The sequence below is a fragment of the Mustela nivalis genome (genome assembly GCF_964662115.1).
Source record: "Mustela nivalis genome assembly, chromosome: 18".
NCBI lineage: Eukaryota > Metazoa > Chordata > Mammalia > Carnivora > Mustelidae > Mustela > Mustela nivalis.
The window spans coordinates 23,590,867-23,615,930 of NC_139037.1; positions in this window are offsets into that span (position 1 = coordinate 23,590,867).

Below are 25,064 nucleotides of genomic sequence, written 5' to 3' on the forward strand. Positions count from 1 at the left end.
CTCAGGTACCTTCTACCTGCTAATCCTGAGGTTCTTCTCTTAGCTACAATATGTGCTGTTTGAAATGCCATGCGGCACAATTCTGAGATACAGAGAATGAATAGATCACCTCTTCTTAGAAGGCACCAGAACCAATGTCATCTCCAATAAGAGCATCAGAATCTTTGGTCTAGACAGCCAAAACTTAAGTGTATACCTGGTCTTGGAAACTGCAATATTGGCCACCTGTGAATGGATATTCAAGGGGGTCTCTCTTTAGATTAGGTAGATCATCTTTTTATCTTTGGACTTAACTAGTGCTGGAAATCTTGGGAGACAGTCACTTTTGCTGACTTGACATGGAGTCAAACTAGATTTGGGGGGAATGTCTTGATAATGGAATCCTGATTAAGTGTCAACGCTGTCAAAGAAAACACTGTCAAATTATGAAGTATATGAAGAGGCTAGGACAGGAAGCATTCTGACATGTATTTCCTTACACCTTTGGGCATATAACAAAAAAAGAGAGAAACACAGATGCCTACTAACTTGAAGTATTTTTACAGTAATACTCAGTGACTTCTCAACACAAATCTGTTAGTAGTTACATCCCAATTTTATAGATAAGGATTCTTTAGCTCGTAGATGCTAAGGGATTTACCCAAGAACCCATAGCTAGGAAGTAATAGAGCCAGGATTTGAATTTAGTTATGAATCTGAATCACGCTCTTGAATATTCACAATCCACTTTTACCAATCTCATTTATCCAATGTAAAACACAGTAAGAGAGGCCTTCCCAATTGACACCTCCACAGTTTTATGCAGTTTTATTTCTATTCGTAGTTTTAATAAAAACTTCAGTAGTCTCATTTTAAAAATCACACTTTCATTTTGCTTTCTGTGATATCACTGGAGAGCAACTGTCAACAGATGTGAAAGTTTACAGATCATTAAATTCTCCTCCACCACGCATCCTCAGAAATGCCCTGGTGTCAAAGGACCTCCTCTTTTCCATCTGAAAGGACTGTTTTTTAGCACAGTTTTGCTCAAAACTTCTAACTTAGCCAATTTTCTCCAATGTGTAATTAACCTGAACAATTCTGGAGATAAGGGCAACTGGGCAATCAATGACACCTGGGTTCCTCTTTGCATCTGTATCCCATCTTCTCATCTACTGGGCTATGTGGCTTCCCTTATAGACCTTCACTAGGTCAATTAAAGAGTATGGGACAGATGGTTCTTCCACAAACTTTGTAAGAGAGCACGTCATTTGGGAAAAATCAAGGGGAAAAATTCCTACCACTCCAAATATTTATCTGTCCCTCACTCTCTGCTTCACAGAAACACACCTTACAAAATGTTACTCTATATGAAATATAGAATATTTGGAATATCTCCATTATTTCCAACTCCAGAGATGGAAAATGATGAATCATCCTTAGAAGCATAGCTTAGTTACCATACTTTTTAAAAATTACACCTTGACTTATTCAACAAAATTGTGTTCTACTTGAGTTCCATTTGTACTTTATTCATTCCACAAGAAATATAGGTTAGCATTTTTTGTTGTATGGCACTACATTTTATACCTCTGCATCCCCTACTTCACTGTATGCTCTAAAATTCAGGGCCTGCACTATTACCACCTTAGTATCAACAGCAGAAAACACAGTGCCTAAAGCATAGTTGTTGATCAAAGCATGCTTTCTTATTCAATTACTTATAAACCTTTCCAAAAATATATTCAGCATTTACTATGGACCAATAATAGGAAGACTTTTTTCGATGACCCACAATGATCCCTCCTTTTTGGAATCTATATTCCTGCATTATTCCTCACCCTTGAGTGAAGGTTATATCTAAAGATTAACGAACAGAATACAGCTAAAGTGAGGAAATGTCTCGTCTATGTTCAAGTCATACAATATTGAGTCTTCTGTCTTCTTGGCACCCTCTCTTTCCTTCTGGCTTTGAAGAAGCAAGGTGCAATGTTAGAGGGGTCCATGAGGCCAAAAAATGGTGGGCCATAATGGGCCAACAGCCTGCAAAGAACTGAATCTTTCTAACAACCATGGGAATGAGCTAGGATCTAGCTCTTTCCCCACTTAAGCCTTAAGATAAAACTATAACTTTCAATACCTTGACTGCAGTTTTGTGAGACTCACAGAGGACGCAGACATGCTATGCCAGAATTCCTACACCAAAACAACTGTGAAATAATATATAAGAGTTGTATTAAACTAACAAGGTTTGGGGTAATTTGTTACACAGTAATACATAATTAATACATAACTAATATAGAGCTAACACTGCATTAAGGGCAGGCAATATAGTGATGAGAAAGATCTGTTTTTTTAACTCCTCATATGTAGTAATCAAATAAAAACTGTCCAATCTAAACTTAAAATAGCTCAGTATTCTGTTTATGTGAAACCCTCTTTGAATGGTGTGTCAGATATTCATTGCTCAGTAACAAGCTAAAACTTTGAGTCTTAAAACAGTGACTGATTATTTCCCATGATAGTCTCAGTTGTCTTGGAGGGTTCTCTGCTGATTTCCCCTGGGCTTGATCATGTAGCTGCACTCCCATGGCTAGAGGGTCCACGAAAACCTCAGTTGCATATCACTGATCGTGGTTATCAGCTGGGGTGCCTCATTGTTTCCACATCAGTCTCTTATCCTTCAATAAGCTGGACTGGATTTTTTAAGTGGCAGCTACAGGTCAGTGATCCAAGAAGGCAAGAAACACTGTACAAGTGCCTTTCAAACCTCTGCTTGCAACAAGTTTGCTAATGCCCCCACTGGCCAAAGACAGTAATGTTCTCAAGCCCCTGTGAACATGACGGGGAAAGAATACAAGTTTATGGTTACCAAAAGTCATGATTTATTGGAAGACATCACTGGAAGAATCTACAACAAATGGTATTGACATTTAGATTAATAGAGTTGGTCTCAGAATATCATAGCTTAAAGAATCCTTAGGGGACATGTATTTCAGCCCCCTCACCATGTGAATAAGGGAACAGATATGATCAGACCAACTCAATTACCTAATTAAAGAACAGAGTTGACATGAAAATTCAGATTCTTTTTAACGCAATCGTACCCTCTGCCATACAAAGCGCACTGCTTCATTGCCAACCTCAAACCATTCAAAGCGTTTTACAAAGAGAAGATCGTGTTGTACAACTATGGTGTGCAGAACTATGGTTTGGAACTATAATTCCAAACCACCTGATTTCTCTTCCTTTTGATTGAGGTATTTTAGTGCAAAAATATATTAGCACTCTAGTAATTAGAAACTGTCCATCTCAAACCATACCATAATGCACCAGTTATCTGAGGAGTCACCACTACTAAACTAATAAATAGTAAGTTTTCTCTCACAAGCAGTTATGGTCTAGTAATCTACATCATTGTTTTTATAAAGGTCCACTTCAAGGGCAATTAGTAAAACATTCATCAGGTCATAGTCAACTAAACACCTGATTTTTCATCCTCTCCATGATCATTTCTATAGGCTGAAATATTGTTTCTTTATACTTTCCATGCTAAAATAAACCTAGCCAGGGTGTTGTTATACATCAGGACAAAGACTTTCATTATACAGGGAAATGCTTCTGATTTTTCAGGCCTGGATTATTATAATTCTCATTTTCGGGAGATTTCGTTCATGGTGATTTCTCCGAGGCAGCTTCTGGAGAACACAGGCATTGAATCTTCATGAGAACATACCTGTCTTCGTAAATTATTCCCATTTTGATATCCATGCACATGATCCTATCTAATCTCTAATGATAGGATCCATAGTTAAGAACTGAAGGGACAGTGGCTTTCTGCTTTTAGCTAATGCTATTCTCACTATTTTTCTTATAGTCTGAATCATCAGAACATCCTGAGTGCAAGCCTGACTTTCCAATTTTACTTTCCTAGCTAGAAAAGCCAAGATCATCACTGAAGAAATTCACCTGACATCTCTATTTGACATTACTTGAAAGAAACTCACTAATCAACTGCTATTTTTTACTATTAATTTCATTTCATTTTAGGACAAGCATTTATTTGCTCTTTATAGCTTATTCTTTCCTGTCTACTCTGTAACACATTTTGTAAATCTTGCAAATTTTCTTTTGAAATATAATATGCTCTTGTAAAGCTTTAGTGAGGAAGCAAGAAGGAAGGACTTAATCAGAATTATTTTTAAGCACCAGTTCTATCACTTATTTGGTTTTTGGTTTTGAGGAAGCTCTTTTACTTTTTTGAGGCTATATTTATCTACTTATACATAAAGTGAAGTTTTACCCAGAAGAAATCTGTTACAAAAAGGATACGTTTCCCTAGAGTAAGTAGCTTATAGACTATAAAATTTCTATAAGTGATAATGGTTGAAATAATATTATTTTCTAATAATATGTATTGCTCTCAATTCTGACATTATGGATAGTCTTCTAAGATTGGTGGTGACAAGAACTTTCGGAGGGATTATATTATATTTATCTTTATATCCCTAATATAGTGCACAATATTAAAAATTTTCCAAATAATTTCATACACATTTTTTATTTGATACTCACAAAAAATTCCTGAGGTAGGCAAATATTGTTACCTTCTTTTGTCAAATTAAGAAACTGATCTCAGAAAAGTGAGGAATCCAAGATTCTAAAGTAAGTAGCTGACCCTTGAACAACACAGGAATTTAGGGTATCCACCCCCATGCCACTGAAAATCCATGTATAACTTTTGACTCTCAAAAAGTTAACTATAAATAGACTCCTGTTGACCAGAGGCCTTACTGATAATATTAACAGTCAATTAACACATATTTGATATGTATCATATAATATACTCATAGAATAAAGTAAGCTAGAGAAAAGAAAATGCTATTAATGAAATCATACATAAGAGAAAATACGTTTACAGTACTACACTGTATTTATTGAAAAAAATCCACATTTAGGTGGACTTGTACAGTTCAAATCTATGTTGTTCAAGGGTCAGCTGTTATCTTAAAAAGAGAACCTGAAACTTTATGAGCTCCCAGCCTTCTTTATCTCCTAGTACTTGTTGGTATTTATTTCTGCTAAAGGATCCCTACCGGAGAGGAGTGAGACATACATCCCCAAAAGTTGTGAATGGTGAAGTCAAAAATGTCCTCCTCAGGTCAAAATTAAAGATTATATTGTAAATATATAAAACTTCTATATCAAAAAAACAGACTGAGGACACAGATTTAACTTATCTAAAATACTAATAAAACAATGATAAAATTGTTTTTAATGGTTTAATACTCAAAATGAAAAGAACAAGGTGGGGTGGGTTCTCAAGGCATATTAGATGGTTTCTTGCCTCCTTCACCTGATAGAATATCTTTTTCTCGACTACTTTGTTTCAAATAACATGTGGTATGTTCTCACTCATTAACATGAGTAAAAAACTTCTAGGGTTTATCAGACATTTATAGAAAGACTAATAATAATAACTTTAAAAATTCAAGCTCTATAAGTCAATAAATCTCTGTGTCATAGCCTCAATGTGTTTTTTCTCCCTATTTGTGTTATCTGTGAAAGGGTCTTTAACATAAGCATCTATAAAGCAAGAACAAAATGTTCTGAAAAGTAACAAAACAAAAAAGAAGTCTTTAAATTGTTAAAATTAAAACAAAAATAAACTGGAAGATAAAGCTAACAAAATCTTCTGATTTTATTACAAAGATAAAATTATGACAACAGAATACAGAGTAACAATCTAAGATATATCTTACTAACAGTCATCACAAAAGAGAAGAAAAAAAAAATGGATTCAAGAATTAAAAAAGGATTTTCCCCCAGAGCTAAAGCACACCAGTCATCAGAATTAAAAGGCCTGCCTAGTCATTGAAATGGCTCATTTTCAGACACCACTGCAAAACTTCTGAATCACAAGGAATAAAGGGAATATTCTTAATTATTCTGAGACGAGGTCAATGGGGAGTGGAACAATAAGCCCCTTACAAATAAATTAGAATGTTAGAACAGAATGTAAATAGGTGTTGAATGTTTTAAGGATTATATGATGTCCCAGTTAGAATTGTATGCTAATTTGAAGTATCAAACATATAAGATAAAACTCTATCTTCATATACATGCAGGCTTATGCCGTCAGATACCTCCAATGACACACCATTCCTTGGGAACTAATTTGAGAAGATGCCCCCATAAAATAAAGAAGGGAGAAAAAAATGGGATATAGGAAATAACAGTTCTGATTACAAAAATGTAATAAAATAAATTCTCAGGATGAAAACTAGAGAGCAAGCATAAAGAGTGATCAAACCAGAGGAGCACAGAAGGTTCTAGAGATTCCAGAACCATCTATACTGGAAGGTATTTGGAATGTGACTACACTTATTTGATGATATTATTTGTTAATTTTCAACTTACAGACTCTACCTGTAAGCAAACTGTTTATGAGGTAAACACGTTACAGAAGAGGATATAAATACAGCATGTAATGTCACAAATACGAAAGAAAATTAGATTATAAAAGTAGATACACAAAAGACAGGAGCTGAAATGTGAAAAAAAATAGAAAGCTATGGAAGACAGTAAATGGGTCCCAACATATTCATCTTGTAAAGGGAAGTATAAAACATATTAGTTACAGAGGATAGAGAGAATGTATATTATCTAAAAGACACAAGGCTAAGCAACACAGAAACAAAAATTATAATGAATTTTTGGGAAGCAAAAAAGTAAGTGAAGACCATGGTGTGATTTCAATCCTTACTATGAAAGCAGAATAATCAATTATGAAAAATACTAAACATTAAGATATATTGCATTGGATGTTTGGACTTAAGAGTTTCCGAATGCTGCATTTAACTGCCACCTGCATTATCTGCCTCAGAACTTTTACCAAAAGGTCACACTGACCACTGCTGGGGTAGGTCAGAAGTGCAAAGGAATTAACAACCACCCACAGGAAAATTCAACAACGACCTGATGTAAGAAGGTACACGAATATAATAGCTCTTTCCACCAATAAGTAGGCTACTGTAGGGGTACAGGCTGCCTTTTTTTCTTGGATCTTTCCTATAAAATTAATCTCTAGTCACTCATCAAGGTGACTGACTCAACAATACAATCTCTATTAGCCACCTTTCCTTCCCTGTGTCTCTTCCTTGTTTCCTTGTACCTTTCAAAAAAACTTGAATTTCACTCCTTGTCTCAGGATCTGCTTCTGGGAGAAATGTAAATTAAGACATATTTGTAGATATGAAATGAATCTACAGATATAAAAATGATTTACCCATGGAGAATGAGAAGTGAGGTAAGCAAAATGCTTTGCTTTGAAGCCCTTAAATACTATTTATTTGACTAATGATAAATGTTCCTATTTTCCTAGACAGATACTGATAGAGGAACCAAATAGATGATAGATAAGTAGATAGATGTCAATTCTCAAAGCTGTTAATTAATCCAGATAAATTATAAAAGTCTCTGAGGGGGTGCCTGGGTGACTCAATCAGTTAAGTGGTTACCTTCAGGTCAGATTATGATTCCTGAGTCCTGGGATCATGCCCCACATCAGGCTCCTTGCTCAGAAGGGAGTCTGCTTCTCCCTCTGCCCCTCATCCTGCTCTCATGATCTCTCCCTCTCAAATAAATATTTTTTTAAAAAGTCACGGAGGGAATAAAGCTGACCAGTCCAAAATTTCCTCCAAATACCATGACAGCCAGGCAGGAGAGATGAGACACAATCCATTTGTATTTGGTTTTCCTATACTTGTGGTGTCCATGCTACTGGGAAGAAAAACAGACAGAGAGGCGCCTGGGTGGCTCAGAGGGTTAAGCCTCTGCCTTCGGCTCAGGTCATGGTCTCGGCATCCTGGGATCGAGCCCCACACTGGGCTCTCTGCTCAGTGGGAGCCTGCTTCCCCCACTCTCTCTGCCTGCCTCTCTGCCTACTTGTGATCTCTCTTTCTCTCTCTGTCAAATAAATAAAATCTTAAAAAAAAAAAAAGAAAAGAAAAGAGAAACAGACAGAAATGGTGCCTGAGAAACTGCTGAGCTTACAACCCACCTTTCCTACAGATCTACCTTTCACATGGTCTCTTACTCAACTGCACTGATGGTCTCACTACAAGCTCCTGCCAAAATCCAGATCAGTCTCTCTAACTTCATGTGAAGCTTAGCAAATAAAAACCAAAAAGTCTTCCTCAGTCCACCTTATATTTCTAAATTTCTTGCTGACTGAGACAGGCATAGCTTGCTGACTGAGTCACGTTCCCCTAATTCTACTGATTTAGTATATTCCACCTGCACTAATATAATACAAAGTATTTCCAAACATACCCAGAACTGTAGAATTATATATTTTCCTCTGGAAATCCTTTAACCAAGCACATTTTATGTACTTCTCACTTAATAAATTTGTATACTACAAAATACTTTTCTAATCAATATTAAAACAGATTATTCTCATATCTTATGCTAAAATGGAGTCTCCAAGAAGGTGACCCAATCCTCCAGGGTCTTTTGTGACTTTCATACCGTGATGTGCCACAAGATATCTCTACAGGTGTGTTGTAATCCAGTTTGAAAACTATAGGTCACACTGTCTTTCTGAAAAAGTACCCTTCTTCTTTTGAATAAGATCTAAGATGTGATAAACCTTATACCTGGCAGGTAGATTCCAAGTTGTTAGAAATACATGGACATTTTCCTGAGGCTGATAAAAGCAGGTTGTATTTTGGTGGACCTCTGAATGTTCTGTAATCTTAATGATGTTGTATAAAGACTGGGATACTCCTTGAGAATCATCTTTCAGTAAATCAATGCTTTTAACTTTTTACTCAATTCACTATTTGAATCACAAAGAAATGAGCACAACACACCAAGTGGCTTAATTTGGGTCAAAAATTCTATCCTTAACTTGCCCATGGGCTCATTTGATGATAAATTCTAGAAAGGAAAATATTTCCTTTATATAGAACAGATAACCCTTAATTCCAGGCTTTCAAGTTTTTATTGAAATCCTGTTGAGAAGAAGACATTAGGACTGGTGATCAGGACAAACTGAGACCCAGTCTTGAAGAACTTATGGAACTAAGCACATGGACTGATAATAATTAATAACCAAAAATATGATCATTCTAAAGATAAATAAAGAATTATGAGATGCAACAATAACTGGTAGAGAAGATCAAGGAGACTTTGCCTGACACCTGAATGATGAATAGTAATCACCCAAGTGAAGTAGAGGATGATGCTAATTGTAGAAATGATGTTTTGAGATGGGAGAATGGAAGATGGTAGCAGAGTAAGAGGACACTAGGCTCACCTCATCCCATGAAAACAATTAGATAACTAGCTAATCATCCTCATTATCCCAGAAATTGACCAGCACAGTGGCAGAACAAACCCCACAGCAAGATGTATAAAAGAGGTCACACTGAAGAAGGTAGGAAATGCTGAGATCTGGTTTGGGAGAGAAACAGATCATGACCACTGTATTATGGAGTAAACTATGGTCGCACAGAAGGGCAAAAGGCAGACTAATACACAGGAGTGCCCAAAGGGAGACTAAAACTCCTATCAGTTGGACTGGAAAGTAAGAAAGGCCAAATATTGTGAATTCTTGCAACCAGTGAGGTGTAAAGCCTGGAGTTTTTAAGTCAGTGGGCTTGAATGAGATAGAGTCCAAGGGCATTGCACTGCTCTTGGGGAGGGGGCAGACAAACAACCTGTGGCTAAGCAGCATGGGAAACAGTGGTCTGACAACAGTGGAAGTACACTGTGGGGAGGTTATTTGCTCATTATGGAGTGTATGTCAGAGAGTCGGCATTCATAGAAAGGCCTCTCCAGGAAAAAAGGACCTGATATTTTCCTTCCCCACCCCTCTGCATAATCACAGGGCCACAAGTGACAACCAGTGCAGTGTGCTGATACTCACAACCTTGCTTACACCAAAGCCCATCCCCACCATGCTTCAGTGGAACTGCCCTTCTCAGTCATGCCTGCCACAGGTCCAGAGTGGCGATATACTTCCTCCAAAAGAGCAGTCTAAACCTCTGCTAATACCATGTTCCTGAGTACAGAGTTTTGCCAGACCTCAGTTCTAGTGGTGGTGGTAATAGTTCCCATCTGATGGGAAGACCAGATCACATTTAGCTAAAACATGCTGCATTCAGGCCAGGGACCAGTGCTCACAACAGTCAAGGAGAGTCTATGCAGACCACTGACCTAAAAGATAAAGCATCCAGGACAAAACAGCAGAACACATACAGCACACACTGGAAACATCTTGGTAGTGCCAGGCCCTAGAGAACAGGGGACACTACATGGCAGGGCAATACAGGACCTCTTCCTCATAAGGTCATTATCCTCAAGAACAGGAAATGCAACTAACTTTCCTAACACACAGCAAAAGCCACAGAGACTCAGATAAAATGAGAAGACAGAAAAATTTACACCAAATTAAAACAAAAAACAAAAAAACAGGACAAGGCCATGGCCAGACATCTAAGTGAAACAGATAAAAGTATCATGCCTAACAGGGAATTTAAAGCAATAATAATAATATCCTCTGGACATGAGAAAGGAGTGGAGGACCCTTGGAGAAAACAGTGAAACCCTTAACAAAGAGATAAGGAATAGCAGCAGAGATAAAGGGATCAATAAACAAAATGAGAAACATGCTAGTTGGAATGAACAGCAGAGTGGAAGAGCAGAGGAACAAATTAATGACCTAGAAGACAGAGTAATGGAAAGTAATCTAGCTGAACAAAAGAGAGAACAAAGAAATATGCAAAATGTGAATATACTTATTGAATTCAGTGACTCCATCAAACACAATAACATTTCTATTAAAGTATAAAAAGAGAGATAAAAGGAGACAGAAAATTTACTTGAAAAATAATAGCTAAGAATTTCCCCAGTCTGGAGAAGGAAACAGATATCCAGATCCAGCAGGCACAGGAACCCCCAATAAAATCAAGAAAAGCAGATCCACATCAAGACATTTTGTAAGCAAATTTGTAAGTAAAAATATAATGATAAAGAAAAATTTTTAAAGCATCAAGACCAAAGAAAACAGTAACATATAAAGGAAGCCCCATAAGGCAGGAAGGAGATTTTTCAGCACAAAGTTTCCAAGCCAGAACAGAGTACCATGATATATTCAAAGTGCTGAATGGATAAAAATCTGGAGCCAGAATATGTTGTTTAACAAGGCTACCATTCAGAATAGAAGAAGAGATAAACAGTGTCCCAGACAAATAAAAATTAAATGCATTCATGGACCGCTAAACCAGTCCTGCAAGAAATATTAAAGGCAGATCTTTGAGTAGAAAGGAGAAACCAAAAGTGACAGTATAAAAGCAGGAAACACAAAAGCAGTAAAAATTAATGTTTACATTAAAAAATTAGGCAAAGTACTCACAAAATAAAAAAGATGTTAAATATGGCAACACACACCTATAACTCGAGGAAGAGAGCAGTAAAGAATGGGTTCAAACTTACACTATCAGCAACTTAATATAGACAGTTATATAAAGACAGGGTTATAAACAAACCTAATGATAACTATATGCCAAAACTACAAACAACTATGCCAAGAATAAAGATAAAGGAATCCAAATATATCACTAAAGAAAATCAGCAAAATATGAAAGAGAAAATAAGAAAGGATCAGAGAAAATCTTCAGAAATAACCACAAAACAAGTAATAAAGTAACAATAAACACATGCCTATAAATAATTACTTTGAAAGTAAATGGACTAAAATTTTTCTAATCAAAAAACACAGGATGACAGAATGGGTAAAAAACCAAGACCCATCTGTATGCTGCCTACAAGAGGCTCATTTTAGATTTAAAATCACCTGCAGAGTGAAAGTGAGGGGATGGAGAAATATTTATCATGCAAATGGATGTCAAAAGAAAGCCAGAGTATCAATACTTGTTTTAAAGTCCATATAAGACTTTAAAATGGACTTTAAAGTCCATTTTATGGACTTTAAAACAAATGGACTTTAAAACAGAGTGCAACATATTCCAAGATGGCAGAGGAGTAGGAGAACTTAGTTTCATCTAGTCCTAGGAATTCAGCTAGATATCTATCCAATCATTCTGGACACCTGTGAACTCCACCAGAGCTCTAAGGAAAGAATAGCTGCAACTCTGCAAATAGAAAAGCAACCATGTTCTACATGGTAGGAGTTGCAGAAAAGTGAATCCAAGGTGATATATCAGAGATGATAAACTGCAGGGAGAGTGAGCCTCCACAAGCCAACGTGGCAAAGTGACATAACAGTAGAGCACAAAATCAGATCTCCTAGAAGTCTGCTCTGGTGAGGGACTTCTCTGCCTGAATGGTGTTCAGGTGGTGAAGTACGGGAGAATCCTAGGTAGGACGGTATGGTTTTAGGATATCTAGGGTCAAAGGAAGAGAGTCTGGATGAGCACAGAGTGAGGCTGGAGACCAGGGAGACAGGAGTGATGGGCTGCTTTTCCCTGAGGGCACACTGAGGAGTGGAGCGCTGAGGTCTCAGCTCTGGGGCTGGAGACTGAAAGGCCACCATTTTCATTCTCATCCTCTAAAGCCATAAGGGAACTAAAGCCACATAGAGCAATCTGTACCACTTACTTAGCCCAGCCCCCTGGGAAGGGCAATGCAATACTGCCTGGGGAAAAGATACTTGAGAATCTATACAATAGGCCCCTCCACTAGAAGAGCAGCAAGAACATCAAGTCAGGACCAAGTTCACCAGTCACTGAGAACTGCAAAACTCCCACACCAGGGGATTATAGCATACAGAATTCATGGTTTTTTTTTCCCTACAATTCTTCAGTTTTATTTTTTTTTTATCATTCCTTTTTCAACCAATGTCTTATCTCATCAACTCTTCCTATTAAATCTTTTTTAATTTTCATTTTTACAGTTATATTCTATCTTTTCATGGTATTTAATTTTATTTTTATGTATATATAGGTTTTCTTTCTTCACAATTATGATATGCACTTTTTATAACAGATCAAAATACACCCAGAATTTAGTGTTTGGCTCTGTTCTCTTCACCTGTCTGATCATATTTTCTCATTTTTTTTCCTTTTATTAATCTTTTTTTCATTTGTTAAAGTCATTTTTAATTTTTATCTCTAGTTACATTCTATCATATCAATGTATTCAATTTTCTTTTTGTGTATATATATTTTTTTCTTTATAATTTTGAGATGTTGTTTCTTCTAACAAAATGACTAAAATACACTCAAGATATAATGTATTACTCTCTTCTATTCAGTTGTCTGTTTATATTCCTTCTTTATTTTCTCTTTTTACTTCTATTTTAATTTTCATTTACAGATATTCTATCTTTTCATTATATTTTATTTTTGTACATATGTAAGTTTTTCTTTCTTTACAAATTTGGGATATAGTTTTCTAACAAACAGACCAAAATATACACAGGATCCAGTGTATTGCTCCATTTTGTTTCTCTGTCTGACTATACCTATATCTGTATATCTATATATAGATATATTTGCTCTCAGATCTCTTCTGATTTGTTTAGTGTATATTTCTTTGGGTTTGGTGTTGCCATTTTAATATTTTGTTCTCTCATTCATCTATTCATCTCTGGACAGAATGACAAGACAGAAAAATTCCCTCAAAAACAAACAAACAAAAGCAAAAACAAACAAACAAAAACAAACAAAAAAGAGGCAATACTGACTGCCAGGGGCCTTATCAGTATGGATATAAGTAAGATGTCAGAGCTAGAGTTCCAAATAATGATTGTAAAGATACTAGCTGGGCTTTAAAAAAAGCACAGAAGTCACTATAGAACCCTTTTCTGGAGAAAAAAAAAGAACTAAAATCTAATCAAATCAAAATATAAAAGGCTATTAATGACATGTAATTAAAAATGGAGGCTCTAACTGCTATGATAAATGAGACAGAAAATAGAATTACTGATATAGAAGACAAATTATAGAGAAGAAGCTGAGAAAAAGCGAGATAAACAATTACTAGATAGTGGGGGGGAGAAATTGAACAATAAGTGATACCATAAAGTGAAACAATATTAGAATAATTAGTAGCCCAGAAAAGGAAAAAGATAGAGGGGCAGAAGGTACGTTGGAACAAATTATAGCAGAAAACTTCCCTAACCTGGGGAAGGAAACAGGCATTCAAGTAGAGAAGACACAGACAATCCCCCTCAAAATCAACACCTGACATATAATAGTGAAACCTGTAAATCTCAGATACAAAGAAAAAAATCCTAAAAGCAACTCAGGATAAGAGGTCCATTACCTACAAGGGTAGAAATATTACACTGGCAGCTGACCTACCCACAGAGACCTGGCAGATTAGAGGACTAGCGTGATATACTCAGGGGACTAAATGAGAAATGTCGCCAAGAATACTTTATCTGTCTAGATGTCATTCAGAATAGAAGGTGATATAGAAAGCTTCCAAGACAGATAGAAACTAAAAGAATCTGTGATCACTAAACCAGCCCAGCCAGAAATATTAAAAGGCATCCCTTAGGTGAACAGCGAACCCAAAAGTAACACAGACCAGAAAAAAACAGAAACATTACAGGTGAGAGTACAGGTAATACAATGACACTAAATTCATATCTCTCAATTGTTACTATGAATGTAAATGCGCTAAATGCCCCTATCAAAAGACACAGGGTATCAGACTGGATTAAAAAAAAAAAAAGCAAGACCTATCAATATGCTATCTGCAAGAAACTCATTTTGGACTGAAAGATACCTCCAGATTGAATGTGAGGTAGTGGACAACCATTTATCATTCTAATGGACATCAAAAGAAAGCTGGGGTGGCAAACCTTATATTAGACAAATTAGATTTTAAAACAAAGACTGTAAAAAGAGATGTGGAAGGACACAGTATCATAATTAAAGGGCCCACCCAACAAGATTTTAACAATTGTAAATATTTATACCCTAATATGGGAGCAGCCAATTACATAAACCAATTAATAACAAATTAAAGAAACAAATGCATAATAATACAGTAATAGAAGACTTTAACACCTCACTGCAATGGACAGATGCTCATCTGCAATGGACAGATCTTCTAAGCAGAAGATCAATAAGGAAACAAGGGCTTTGAATGAACTCTGGACCAGATGGACTTCACACATATATTCAGAGCACTGCATCCCAAAGCAACAGAATACACATTCTTCTTGAGTACACACAGAACATTCTCCAAAATAGATCATATCCTCGGTCACAAATCAGGTCTCAGCCAATACCAAAATACTGGGATCATTCCCTGCATATTTTCAGACCACAATGCTTTGAAACTGAACTCAATCACAAGAGGAAATCTGGAAAAGAACTCAAATACATGGAGGTTAAAAAAGAATGAATGGGTCAACCACTAAATTAAAGAAATTTTTAAAACTCACAGAAACAAATGAAAATGAAAACCTTTGGGATGCAGCAAAGGCAGTCCTAAGAAAGAAGTATAAAGCATTACAAGCCGTTCTCAAGAAACAAGAAAGGTCTCAAATACACAACCTAACCTTACACCCAAAGGAGCTGGAGGAAGAACAGCACACAAAGCCTAAACCCAGCAGAAGAGAATTAATAAAGATTACAGCAGATATCAATGAAATAGAAACCAAAAGAGGAGCAAAACAGGTCAAGGAAACTAGGAGCTGCTTCTTTCAAAGAATTAATAAGATTGATAAACTCTTAGCCAGACTGTATCAAAAAGAAAAGAGAAAGGACCAAAATAAATAGAATCATGAATGAACACAGAGAGATCACAACCAACACCAAAGAAATATAAACAATTATAAGAACATATTATAAGTAACTATGCCAACAATTTAAGCAATCTGGAAGAAATGGATGCACATTCCTAGAGGCACATGAAATACCAAAACTGGAGCAGGAAGAAACAGACCTATAACGATGAAGGAAGTTAAAGCAGCAATCAAAAATATACCAACAAACAGCCTAGGCCTGGATGGCTTCCCGGGGGAATTCCACCAAAAATTTAAAAAAGTAATACCCATTCTTCGGAAGCTGATTTAAAAAACAGAAATGGGAAGAAAACTTCCAAATTTTTTCTTTGGCCAGCATTACCTTGATCCCCAAACCAGACAAAGACCCCACCATAAAGGAGAATTACACACCAATATCCCTGATGAACATGGATGTCAAAATTCTCACCAAGATACTAGCCAATAGGATCAAACAGTACATTAAAAGGATTGTTCACAATGACCAAGTGGGAGTTATTCTTGGGCCACAAGGGTGGTTCAATACCTGCAAATCAAGTGACATGATATGCTACATTAATAAAAGATTAGAACCATATTATCCTCTCGATAGATGCAGAAAAAGCATTTGACAAAGTACAGCATCCTTTCTTGATTAAAACTCTTCACCATGTAGGGATAGAGAGAATATACCTCAATATCATAAAAGCCATCTACAAAAAGCCAACAGCAAATATGTTTCTCAGTGGGGAAAAACTGAGAGGTTTTCCCTTAAGGTCAAGAAACACAACAGGGATATCTACTCTCATCGTGTTGTTCAACATTGTACAATAAGCCCTAACCTCAGCAATCAGATAACAAAAAGAAAAATAAAAGACATCTGAATTGGCAAAGAAGAAGTCAAACACCCCTCTTTGCAGATGACATGACACTCAAGGTAGAAAACCCAAGGGGTGCCTGGTGGCTCAGTCAGTTGAATGTCTGCTTTGAGTTCAGGTAATGATCTCAGGATCCTGGAATCAAGCCCCACGTCCAGCTTTCTGCTTAGCAAGGAGTTTGTTTCTCCCCCCCACCCCCCGCCTTCCTCCCCATGCTTGTGTTCACACTCTCTCTCTCTCTCAAATAAATAACTAAAATATTTTTAGAAAAGAAAAGAAAACACAAAAGACCACCCCAAAATTGCTAGAATGCATAAAGGAATTCATCAAAGTGGCAGGTTATAAAATCAATGCACAGAAATCGGTTTTCTATACCCTAACAATGAGACAGAAGAAAGAGAAATTAAGAAGTTAATCCCATTTAAATTGCACCAAAATGGTAAGAGACCTAAGAATAAACCTAACCAAAGAGGCAAAGGATCTGTACTCAAAAGCTATAGAACATGCATGAAAAAAAATTGAGGAAGACACAAAGAAATGGAAAATCGTTCCATGTTCATGAATTGAAAGAACAAATATTGTTAAAATGCCTATACTACCTACAGCAATCTATACATTAAATGCAATCCCTATCAAAATACCACCACTGTTGCCAAACTGTGGAAAGAACCAAGATGCCCTTCAATGGATGAATGGATAAGGAAGATGTGGTCCATATACACTATGGAGTATTATGCCTCCATCAGAAAGGACGAATACCCAACTTTTGTAGCAACATGGACAGGACTGGAAGAGATTACGCTGAGTGAATTAAGTCAAGCAGAGAGAGTCAATTATCATATGGTTTCACTTATTTGTGGAGCATAACAAATAGCATGGAGGACATGGGGAGATCGAGAAGAGAAGGAAGTTGGGGGAAATTGGAAGGGAAGGTGAACCATGAGAGACTATGGACTCTGAAAAAACAATCTGAGGGTTTTGAAGGGGCAGGGGTTAGGAGGTCGGGGTATCACGTGGTGGGTATTAGAGAGGCACAGACTGCATGGAGCACTGGGTGTGGCGCAAAAATAATGAATATTGTTGGGGTGCCTGGGTGGCTCAGTGGGTTAAGCCGCTGCCTTCGGCTCAGGTCATGATCTCAGGGTCCTGGGATCGAGTCCCATATCGGCCTCTCTGCTCAGCGGGGAGCCTGCTTCCCTCTCTCTCTCTGCCTGCCTCTCCATCTGCTTGTGATATCTCTCTGTCAAATAAATAAATAAGATCTTTAAAAAAACAATGAATATTGTTATGCTGAAAATAAATAAAAAATAAATTTAAAAAAAAAAAGAAAAAAATATATCATCAAGTTTTTTCACAGACCTGAAAAAAGTATCCTAAAATTGGTATGTAACCCGAAAAGACCCCAAATAGCCAAAGGAATATTGAAAAAAAACAAAAACAAAAACAAAACTGGCAGCATCACAATTCCAGACTTTAAGCTCTGTTACCAATCCGTTTCATCAAGAGAATATGGTACGAGCACATAAACAGACACATAGATCAGTGGAACAGAATAGAGAACCCAGAAATGGACCCTCAACTCTATGGTCAACTTAATCTTTCGCAAAGCAGGAAAGAATATCAAATGGAAAAAATACAGTCTCTTCAACAAATGGTGTTGGGAAAATTGGACAGACACATGAAGAAGAATGAAACTGGATTTCCTTATACCATACACAAAAATATACTCAAAATGGATGAAAGATGTAAATATGAGACAGAATCTATTAAAATCCTAGAGAACACCAGCAGCAACTTCTATGACCTCAGCTGCTGCAACTTCTTGCTACACAAGTATCCAAAGATAAGGGAAACAAAGGCAAAAATGAACTATTTTTATCAAGATAAAAATCTGCACAACAAAGGAGACAGTCAACAAAAGATAACCACCAGAATGGGAAAAGATATTTGCAAATGTCTTATCAGAAAAAGGGCTAGTATCCAAAATCTATAAAGAACTTATCAAACTCAACACCCAAAGAACAAATAATCCAATCAAGAAATGTGCAGAAGACATGGGGACAGACGTTTCTCAAAAAAAAGATATACAAATGGCCAAAAACACATGAAAAAATGCTTAACATCACTCAGCATCAGGGAAATACAAATCAAAACCACAATGAGATACCACCTCATGCCAGTCAGATGGCTAGAATTTACAAGTTAGGAAACAACAGGTGAGGATGTAGACAAAGATGAACCCTTGTACACTGCTGGAGGGAATGCAAGCTGGAGTAGCCTACTCTGGAAAACAGCTTGGAGGTTCCTCAAAAAGTTAAAAATAGAACTATCCTATGATGCAGCAATTGCACTATGGGGCATCTACCCCCAAAATAGAAATGTAGTATCCATAGGGGCACCTACACCTCCGATGTTTATAGCAGCAATAGTCACAATAGCCACACTATGGAAACAGCCCAGATATCCATCAACAAATGAATGGATAAAGAAGACATGGTACACATATACAATGGAATACTACTTAGCCATCAGAAAAAATGAAATCTTGCCATTTGCAATGATGTGGATGGAACTATAGGGTATTATGCTAAGCAAAATATTTTTTTAATTTCTCTCAGTGAGAGAAAGACAATTATCAGATCTCATTCATATGTGGAATTTAAGAAACAAAACAGAAGATCATAGGGGAAGAGAGGAAAAAAGTAAAACCAAATAAAATCAGAGAGGGAGAGAAACCATAAAGACTCTTAACTACTAGGAAATAAACTGAAGGTTGCTGGAGGGGAGGAAGGTGGCAGGTTGAGTAACTGGGTGGTGGACATTAAGGAGGACATGTGAGGTAATAAGCACTGGGCATTATATAAGAGTGATAAATTACTGACCTCTACCTCTGAAACCAATAGTACATTATATGTTAATTAATTGAATTTAAATAAAATTTAAAAAATAAAATAAAAATTAAAACAATAAAACAAAGACTGAAACAAGAGGCAAAGGAGAACACTATAAATAACAAAAGGGGACAATTCAACAAGAAGATGTGACAATTGTAAATAATTATGCACCTAAAATAAAGCACCCAAATACATAAAGCAGTTATTAACAAACATAAATGAACTAATCAACAACAATATAGTAACAGAAGGGACTTTAATACCCCCACTTACATCAAAGGACAGACCATCTAAACAGAAAATTAAGCAATCAATCTCATTTACAATTGCACCAAAAATAATAAAATACCTATGAATAAACCTGACCAATGTGTTCAAAGAACTATATTCCAAAAACTAAATCACTGATGAAAGAAATTGAAGAGGACACAAAGAAATGTAAAGATATTCCACACTCATGGACTAGAAAAACAAATATTGTTAAAATGTCTGTACTATACAAAGCAATCTACTTATTTAATGCAGTACCTATTAAAGTACCAACAGCTCCTTTCACAGAACTAGAACAAAAAATCTTAGAGTTTTCATGGTACACAATCATGAAAAAACCCTTTAACAGGCAATGCAATCTTGAAAAAGAAAAGCAAAGCTGGAGACATCACAACTCCCAACTTCAAGTTATACTACAAAGCTGCAGTGCCCAAAACAGTGAGGTGCTGACATAAAAATACACACACAGATCAAAAGTACAGAATAGAAAACCCAGAAAAGAACCAAAAATTACATAATTTCAACAAATCAGGAAATAATCCCCAAAGGGAAAAAGACTGTCTCATCAACAAATGGTGCTGGGAAAACTGGACAGCAACATGCAGAAGAATGAAATTGGACCACTTTCTTACACCATCAACAAAAAGAAATCCAAAATGGATTAAAGACCTCAATGTGAGGGATGCCTGAGGGGCTCAGTCAGTTGAACGTTTACCTTTGGCTCTGGTCATGATACCAGGGTTTTGGGATGGAGTCCCACATCGGGCTCCCTGCTCAGTGGGGAGCCTCCTTCTTCCTCTGCCTGCTGCCCCCTCCCCGCTTGTGCTTGCTCTGTCTCTCCATCTCTCTCTCTCTCTCTCTGTGATAAATGAATAAATAAAATCTTTGAGAAGAAAAAAAACGACATCAATGTCATCAATGTGAGCCTGAAGCCACAAAAATCCTAGAAGAAAACATAGGCAGTAATATCTTTGACAGCAGCTGTAGCAAGTTCTTTCTAGATATGTCTCCTGTGGCAAAGGAAACAAAAGTAAAAATTAACCACTGGGACTTCATCAGAATAAAATGCTTCTGCACAGTGAAGGAAATAATCAACAAAACTAACAGGCAGCTTATAGAATAAGAAAAGATACTTGCAAATGGCATATCTGATGAAGGGTTAATACTCAAAATCTATAAACAACTTATAAAGTCAATACCCAAAAAGCAAACAACCCAATTAAAATATCAGCAGAAGACAGGAGCAAACATTTCTCCAAAGAAGACATACAGATGGTCAACAGACGCATGAGAAGATGCTCATCATCACTCACCATCAGAGAAATGGAAATCCAAACAATGAGGTATGACCTCACGCCTGACAGAATGACTAAAATGGACAACACAAGAAACAATAGATGTTGGCAAAGATGTGGAGAAAGCGGAACCTTCCTGCACTGTTGGTGGGAATGCTAACTGCTGCAGCCACTCTGGAAAGCTACACAGGTTCCTCAAAAAGTTAAAAATAGAACTACCCTATGATCTAGCAATTGCACTACTAGGTATTTACCCAAAGAATTAAAAAAAATACAAATTTTAAGGGATACATGTACCCCGACATTTACAATAGCATTACCTACAAAAGCTGAATTATGGAAACGGGTCCATCAATTGGTGAATGGATAAAGAAGATGTGGTATATATATCCAATGGAATATTATTTTTCCATAAAAAAGAATGAAATCTTGCCATTTGCAATGACATAGATGGAGGTAAAGAGTATAATGTTAAGTGAAATAAGTCAGTCAGAGAAAGACAAATACTGTATGATTTCAGTCATATGTTAAATTTAAGAAACAAAACAAAGTTACAAAGTGGGCTTGGGGGGAGAGGCGAACCACAGAAACAGACTCTTAACTACAGAAAACATGATTACCACGAGGGAGGTTGGTGGAAGGATGGCTGAAAGTGGTGATGGAGATTAAGGAGTGTACTGGTTGGGATGAGTACCAGGTGATGTATGGAAATATTGAATTACTATATATAAAACTGTATGTTAACAGAAGAGAGAGGAAAAAAAGAAACAGAGAGAAGGAAAGAAGGTAGAAGGTAGGGAAGTGGGAGGGAAGGAGAGAGGAGGGGAGCGAGTTTGTTTTGAGTGAAAGAAACAACATGGACAAAGGTCCTGAGACAGAGACCTGATGCCTCTAGAGTGAGTTTGTTTTGAGTGAAAGAAACAACATGAACAAAGGTCCTGAGACAGAGACCTGATGCCTCTAGAACAGGGGTAATCAGTTAGAGTGAAGACCACATCTTGTAGGCAAACATATTTCTTTTTATAGCACAGTACTTTGTTGCTTTGTTGTTTTCTATTAGTCATTATATTATATTTAAATGCTAGGAGACAACACAGAAAACTGCTTATCTTCTTTCAATTGGAAAATGAGAGGAAGGAACAATACTGGTGCCACAACCCTGCCTACCACAGATTAACTGAAGAGTAAGAAGTCTCCTTTAGATGTGCTATTCTCTGTCTCTCTTCTCGCAATCTGTAGGTCCCATTACACTCATTTTATGAACTTACTTGCATGGACAACTGCATTCATCACTACTGCTCTGGTAGACAAGTGCCATGAAGGAGGGATCTTTATTCCTTAATTCCTTCACTACCGTGCCCCCTTTAGAGAACCCAGAAGATGACCTAAGCCCCAAACCTCTACTGCTACTGAATGGTATATACACAAAGCATTTGATGGACAAATGTAAGTTAGTGTGGCTGGATACAGAAGAGAGGAAAATACCACAAGAGAAGAGAAGGAGGATTAATGAGCCAGGAGACCACATCAAAGCTTTTTTACTTTTCCTAGGGCAAGTGAAAGAGGAACTTCCAACTTCAAGTCCATCAAAACATGTTCAACTGGGGAGTGAAGGTAAGATTTGCAAAATAAGACTTCCAATCCACTAGGGAGAAGATGTTATTTATATTTGGTGTAAACTTTATAATTAAAAGAAATTTCCTATGTTTTTTGGTTTGTTTGTTTTGTTTTGTTTGTTTTAGTTTTAATAAAATTGTGAGGTATCAATTAAGATATCTCATCTGCCTCCAGGTAGAAAAAACTGGACAGTTTGTTCTGGCAACAGTGTCTTGCCCTAAGCCTCAGGTCTAGTAGATTTCAAGAGTTGAATGAAAAGTTTTATCCCTGACTACCTGTGTCCTCCCCATAATAGAAAGTTAAGTAGGGAGATAAGCCCTTTTCACAGTTGCTAAGTTTAAAAGATAAGACCTAGACTTATGCACCTGCATAAGAATGACTAACAAGATCTAACAGAATCTCAATAAATACTTGTTTATAGTTTACCAGGAAGATAAGAAGGCTTTGCTATCTGCTCCCTTTGGGTGAATATGTCTTGATCAATATTTAACCACTTTTAAGAAAAACATGACATTCTCCTCCACTAGAACCTTAAAATCCTGATTTGAAAATTAATCCAAAGCTCTACTCAGAATTCCTGCATTTTCATGCATCCAACTATGCACACCTTTTTAACAGTCAAAATGAATTTTTTAAAATATAAAAATACTACATTTTTAAAAAAAGATGTGGTAGAAAAAACACAAAAAGTTAAAAAAATTACCACTAAATAAGCCCTCAGATAAACCTCTCTTTTTATCTTTCCTGTAATAACAATTAAGACCAAAATATGTTTGTACATATTTTCAAATATGATTCTTAAAATACATCAATGATCCACTTGATCTTGGGATCAAACAGATACTACTCATCTGCTGAAATCATGAATTTACTTTACCACATATTAAAACATTTGAAAACTATAATCTGACTTAAAAGTTAATTCTAAACACAATTTTATGGTGCACCAATTTATTAACTATGGAAGAAAAACAAAACACTATATTATACATACATAAAAATTATAAAATACTTCCAAATCATAGAAATGCTATACTTTTTTATTCACATTTGGGATTAAAAATTTAACTGATTATTTCTATTATATCTTGAATAAACTAACTTGTTATAAAGTATACTTACAAATACTAAAGAAAAATTACATATGACCTACAATTCTTCTTGTTTTGTGTATCTTCAGCCTTTTTTTTTTTTATTCCTGTGCAGCTGGAGTAATATTTTCAAAACAAACACCAGAATTTGTTTTTCTCCCTTTCGGGGAACACCTGTTGCTTTTAGAGCAAGTGTGAACACCTCATCATTACTGTAATAATCCAGTTTCACTGTTTATAGCCTTTGCCTAAACACATTCCCCTTGACACCCCTACAAACTGCCCCAGCCACGCTGGATGACTTTCTGCTCCTCTTCTGTGTCTAGCCTTTTTTTACAAAAATATTTATATATTTATTTGAGAGAGAGAAATATAGGGCATAGAGGGATGGACATAAGGAGACAGAGAATCTCAAGCAGACTCCCTACTGAGCGTAGAGCCTGACATGGGGCTCAGTCTCACAACCCTGAGATCAAGACCTGAGCGAAAACCAAGAGTCAGACATTTAATCTACTGAGTCAACCAGGTGCCCCACCTCCAGCCTTTTATTGTCACTGGGAGTTTGTACCCGTGGTTGGCTCAACCTAGAATGCTCTTTGCAAGGCCTTCAGGACAAGTAACAGTTTGATAGTATCTTTATATCTCAGCTCAAATGTCACCTCCAAGTTTCAGGAATGCAGTCCAAAGGGAATGAAAATATGAATTCTCTGGTTTACCATGTCCAATCCTTGGCATGTTTGCTATGCGAAGCCTTGCCTTTTCTCTGCCCTGTTGTGTGTCAGGAATAAGTGTAGTTTCATTGACTACATTTTCCCAGTTCTCAGGTCAGCACGCTTCTAGATGGGTTTGGACAATGGAAGGTCCTGATAGGAAGGAAAGGCAAAGGGAAGAGATGACATGCATAGCATTTCTGAGCATGGGGGCATCTGCTGGTGGCTCCAGCCTTTTCAGACTGGGCCACAAGATTTTAACTTCTACTCAGGGTCCCATATTCCTGTTTCTGGCCAAAAAACCTACTGTCTATGTTCAGCCCATAAACCCAATTTCTTAACTACTAAAGCTGCCCAGTTTTTAATTTGTGATTTTGTTTTTAATTCTCTGTCTTTGAAGGTGGTGAGGTCCTAGTCTAACAATCTTGTACTTCAGAAATTTCTAATGAATGATTACTCTTGTCTTATCAAGGCAGAGAAGTAGATGTCTTACTTTTCCTGCTGACAGTTTTTCCCCAGAATATCTGAAGACCACAAGCTTCTAACCTCAGAGAGTTCTTCCAGTTGAATAAGCCCATTTCT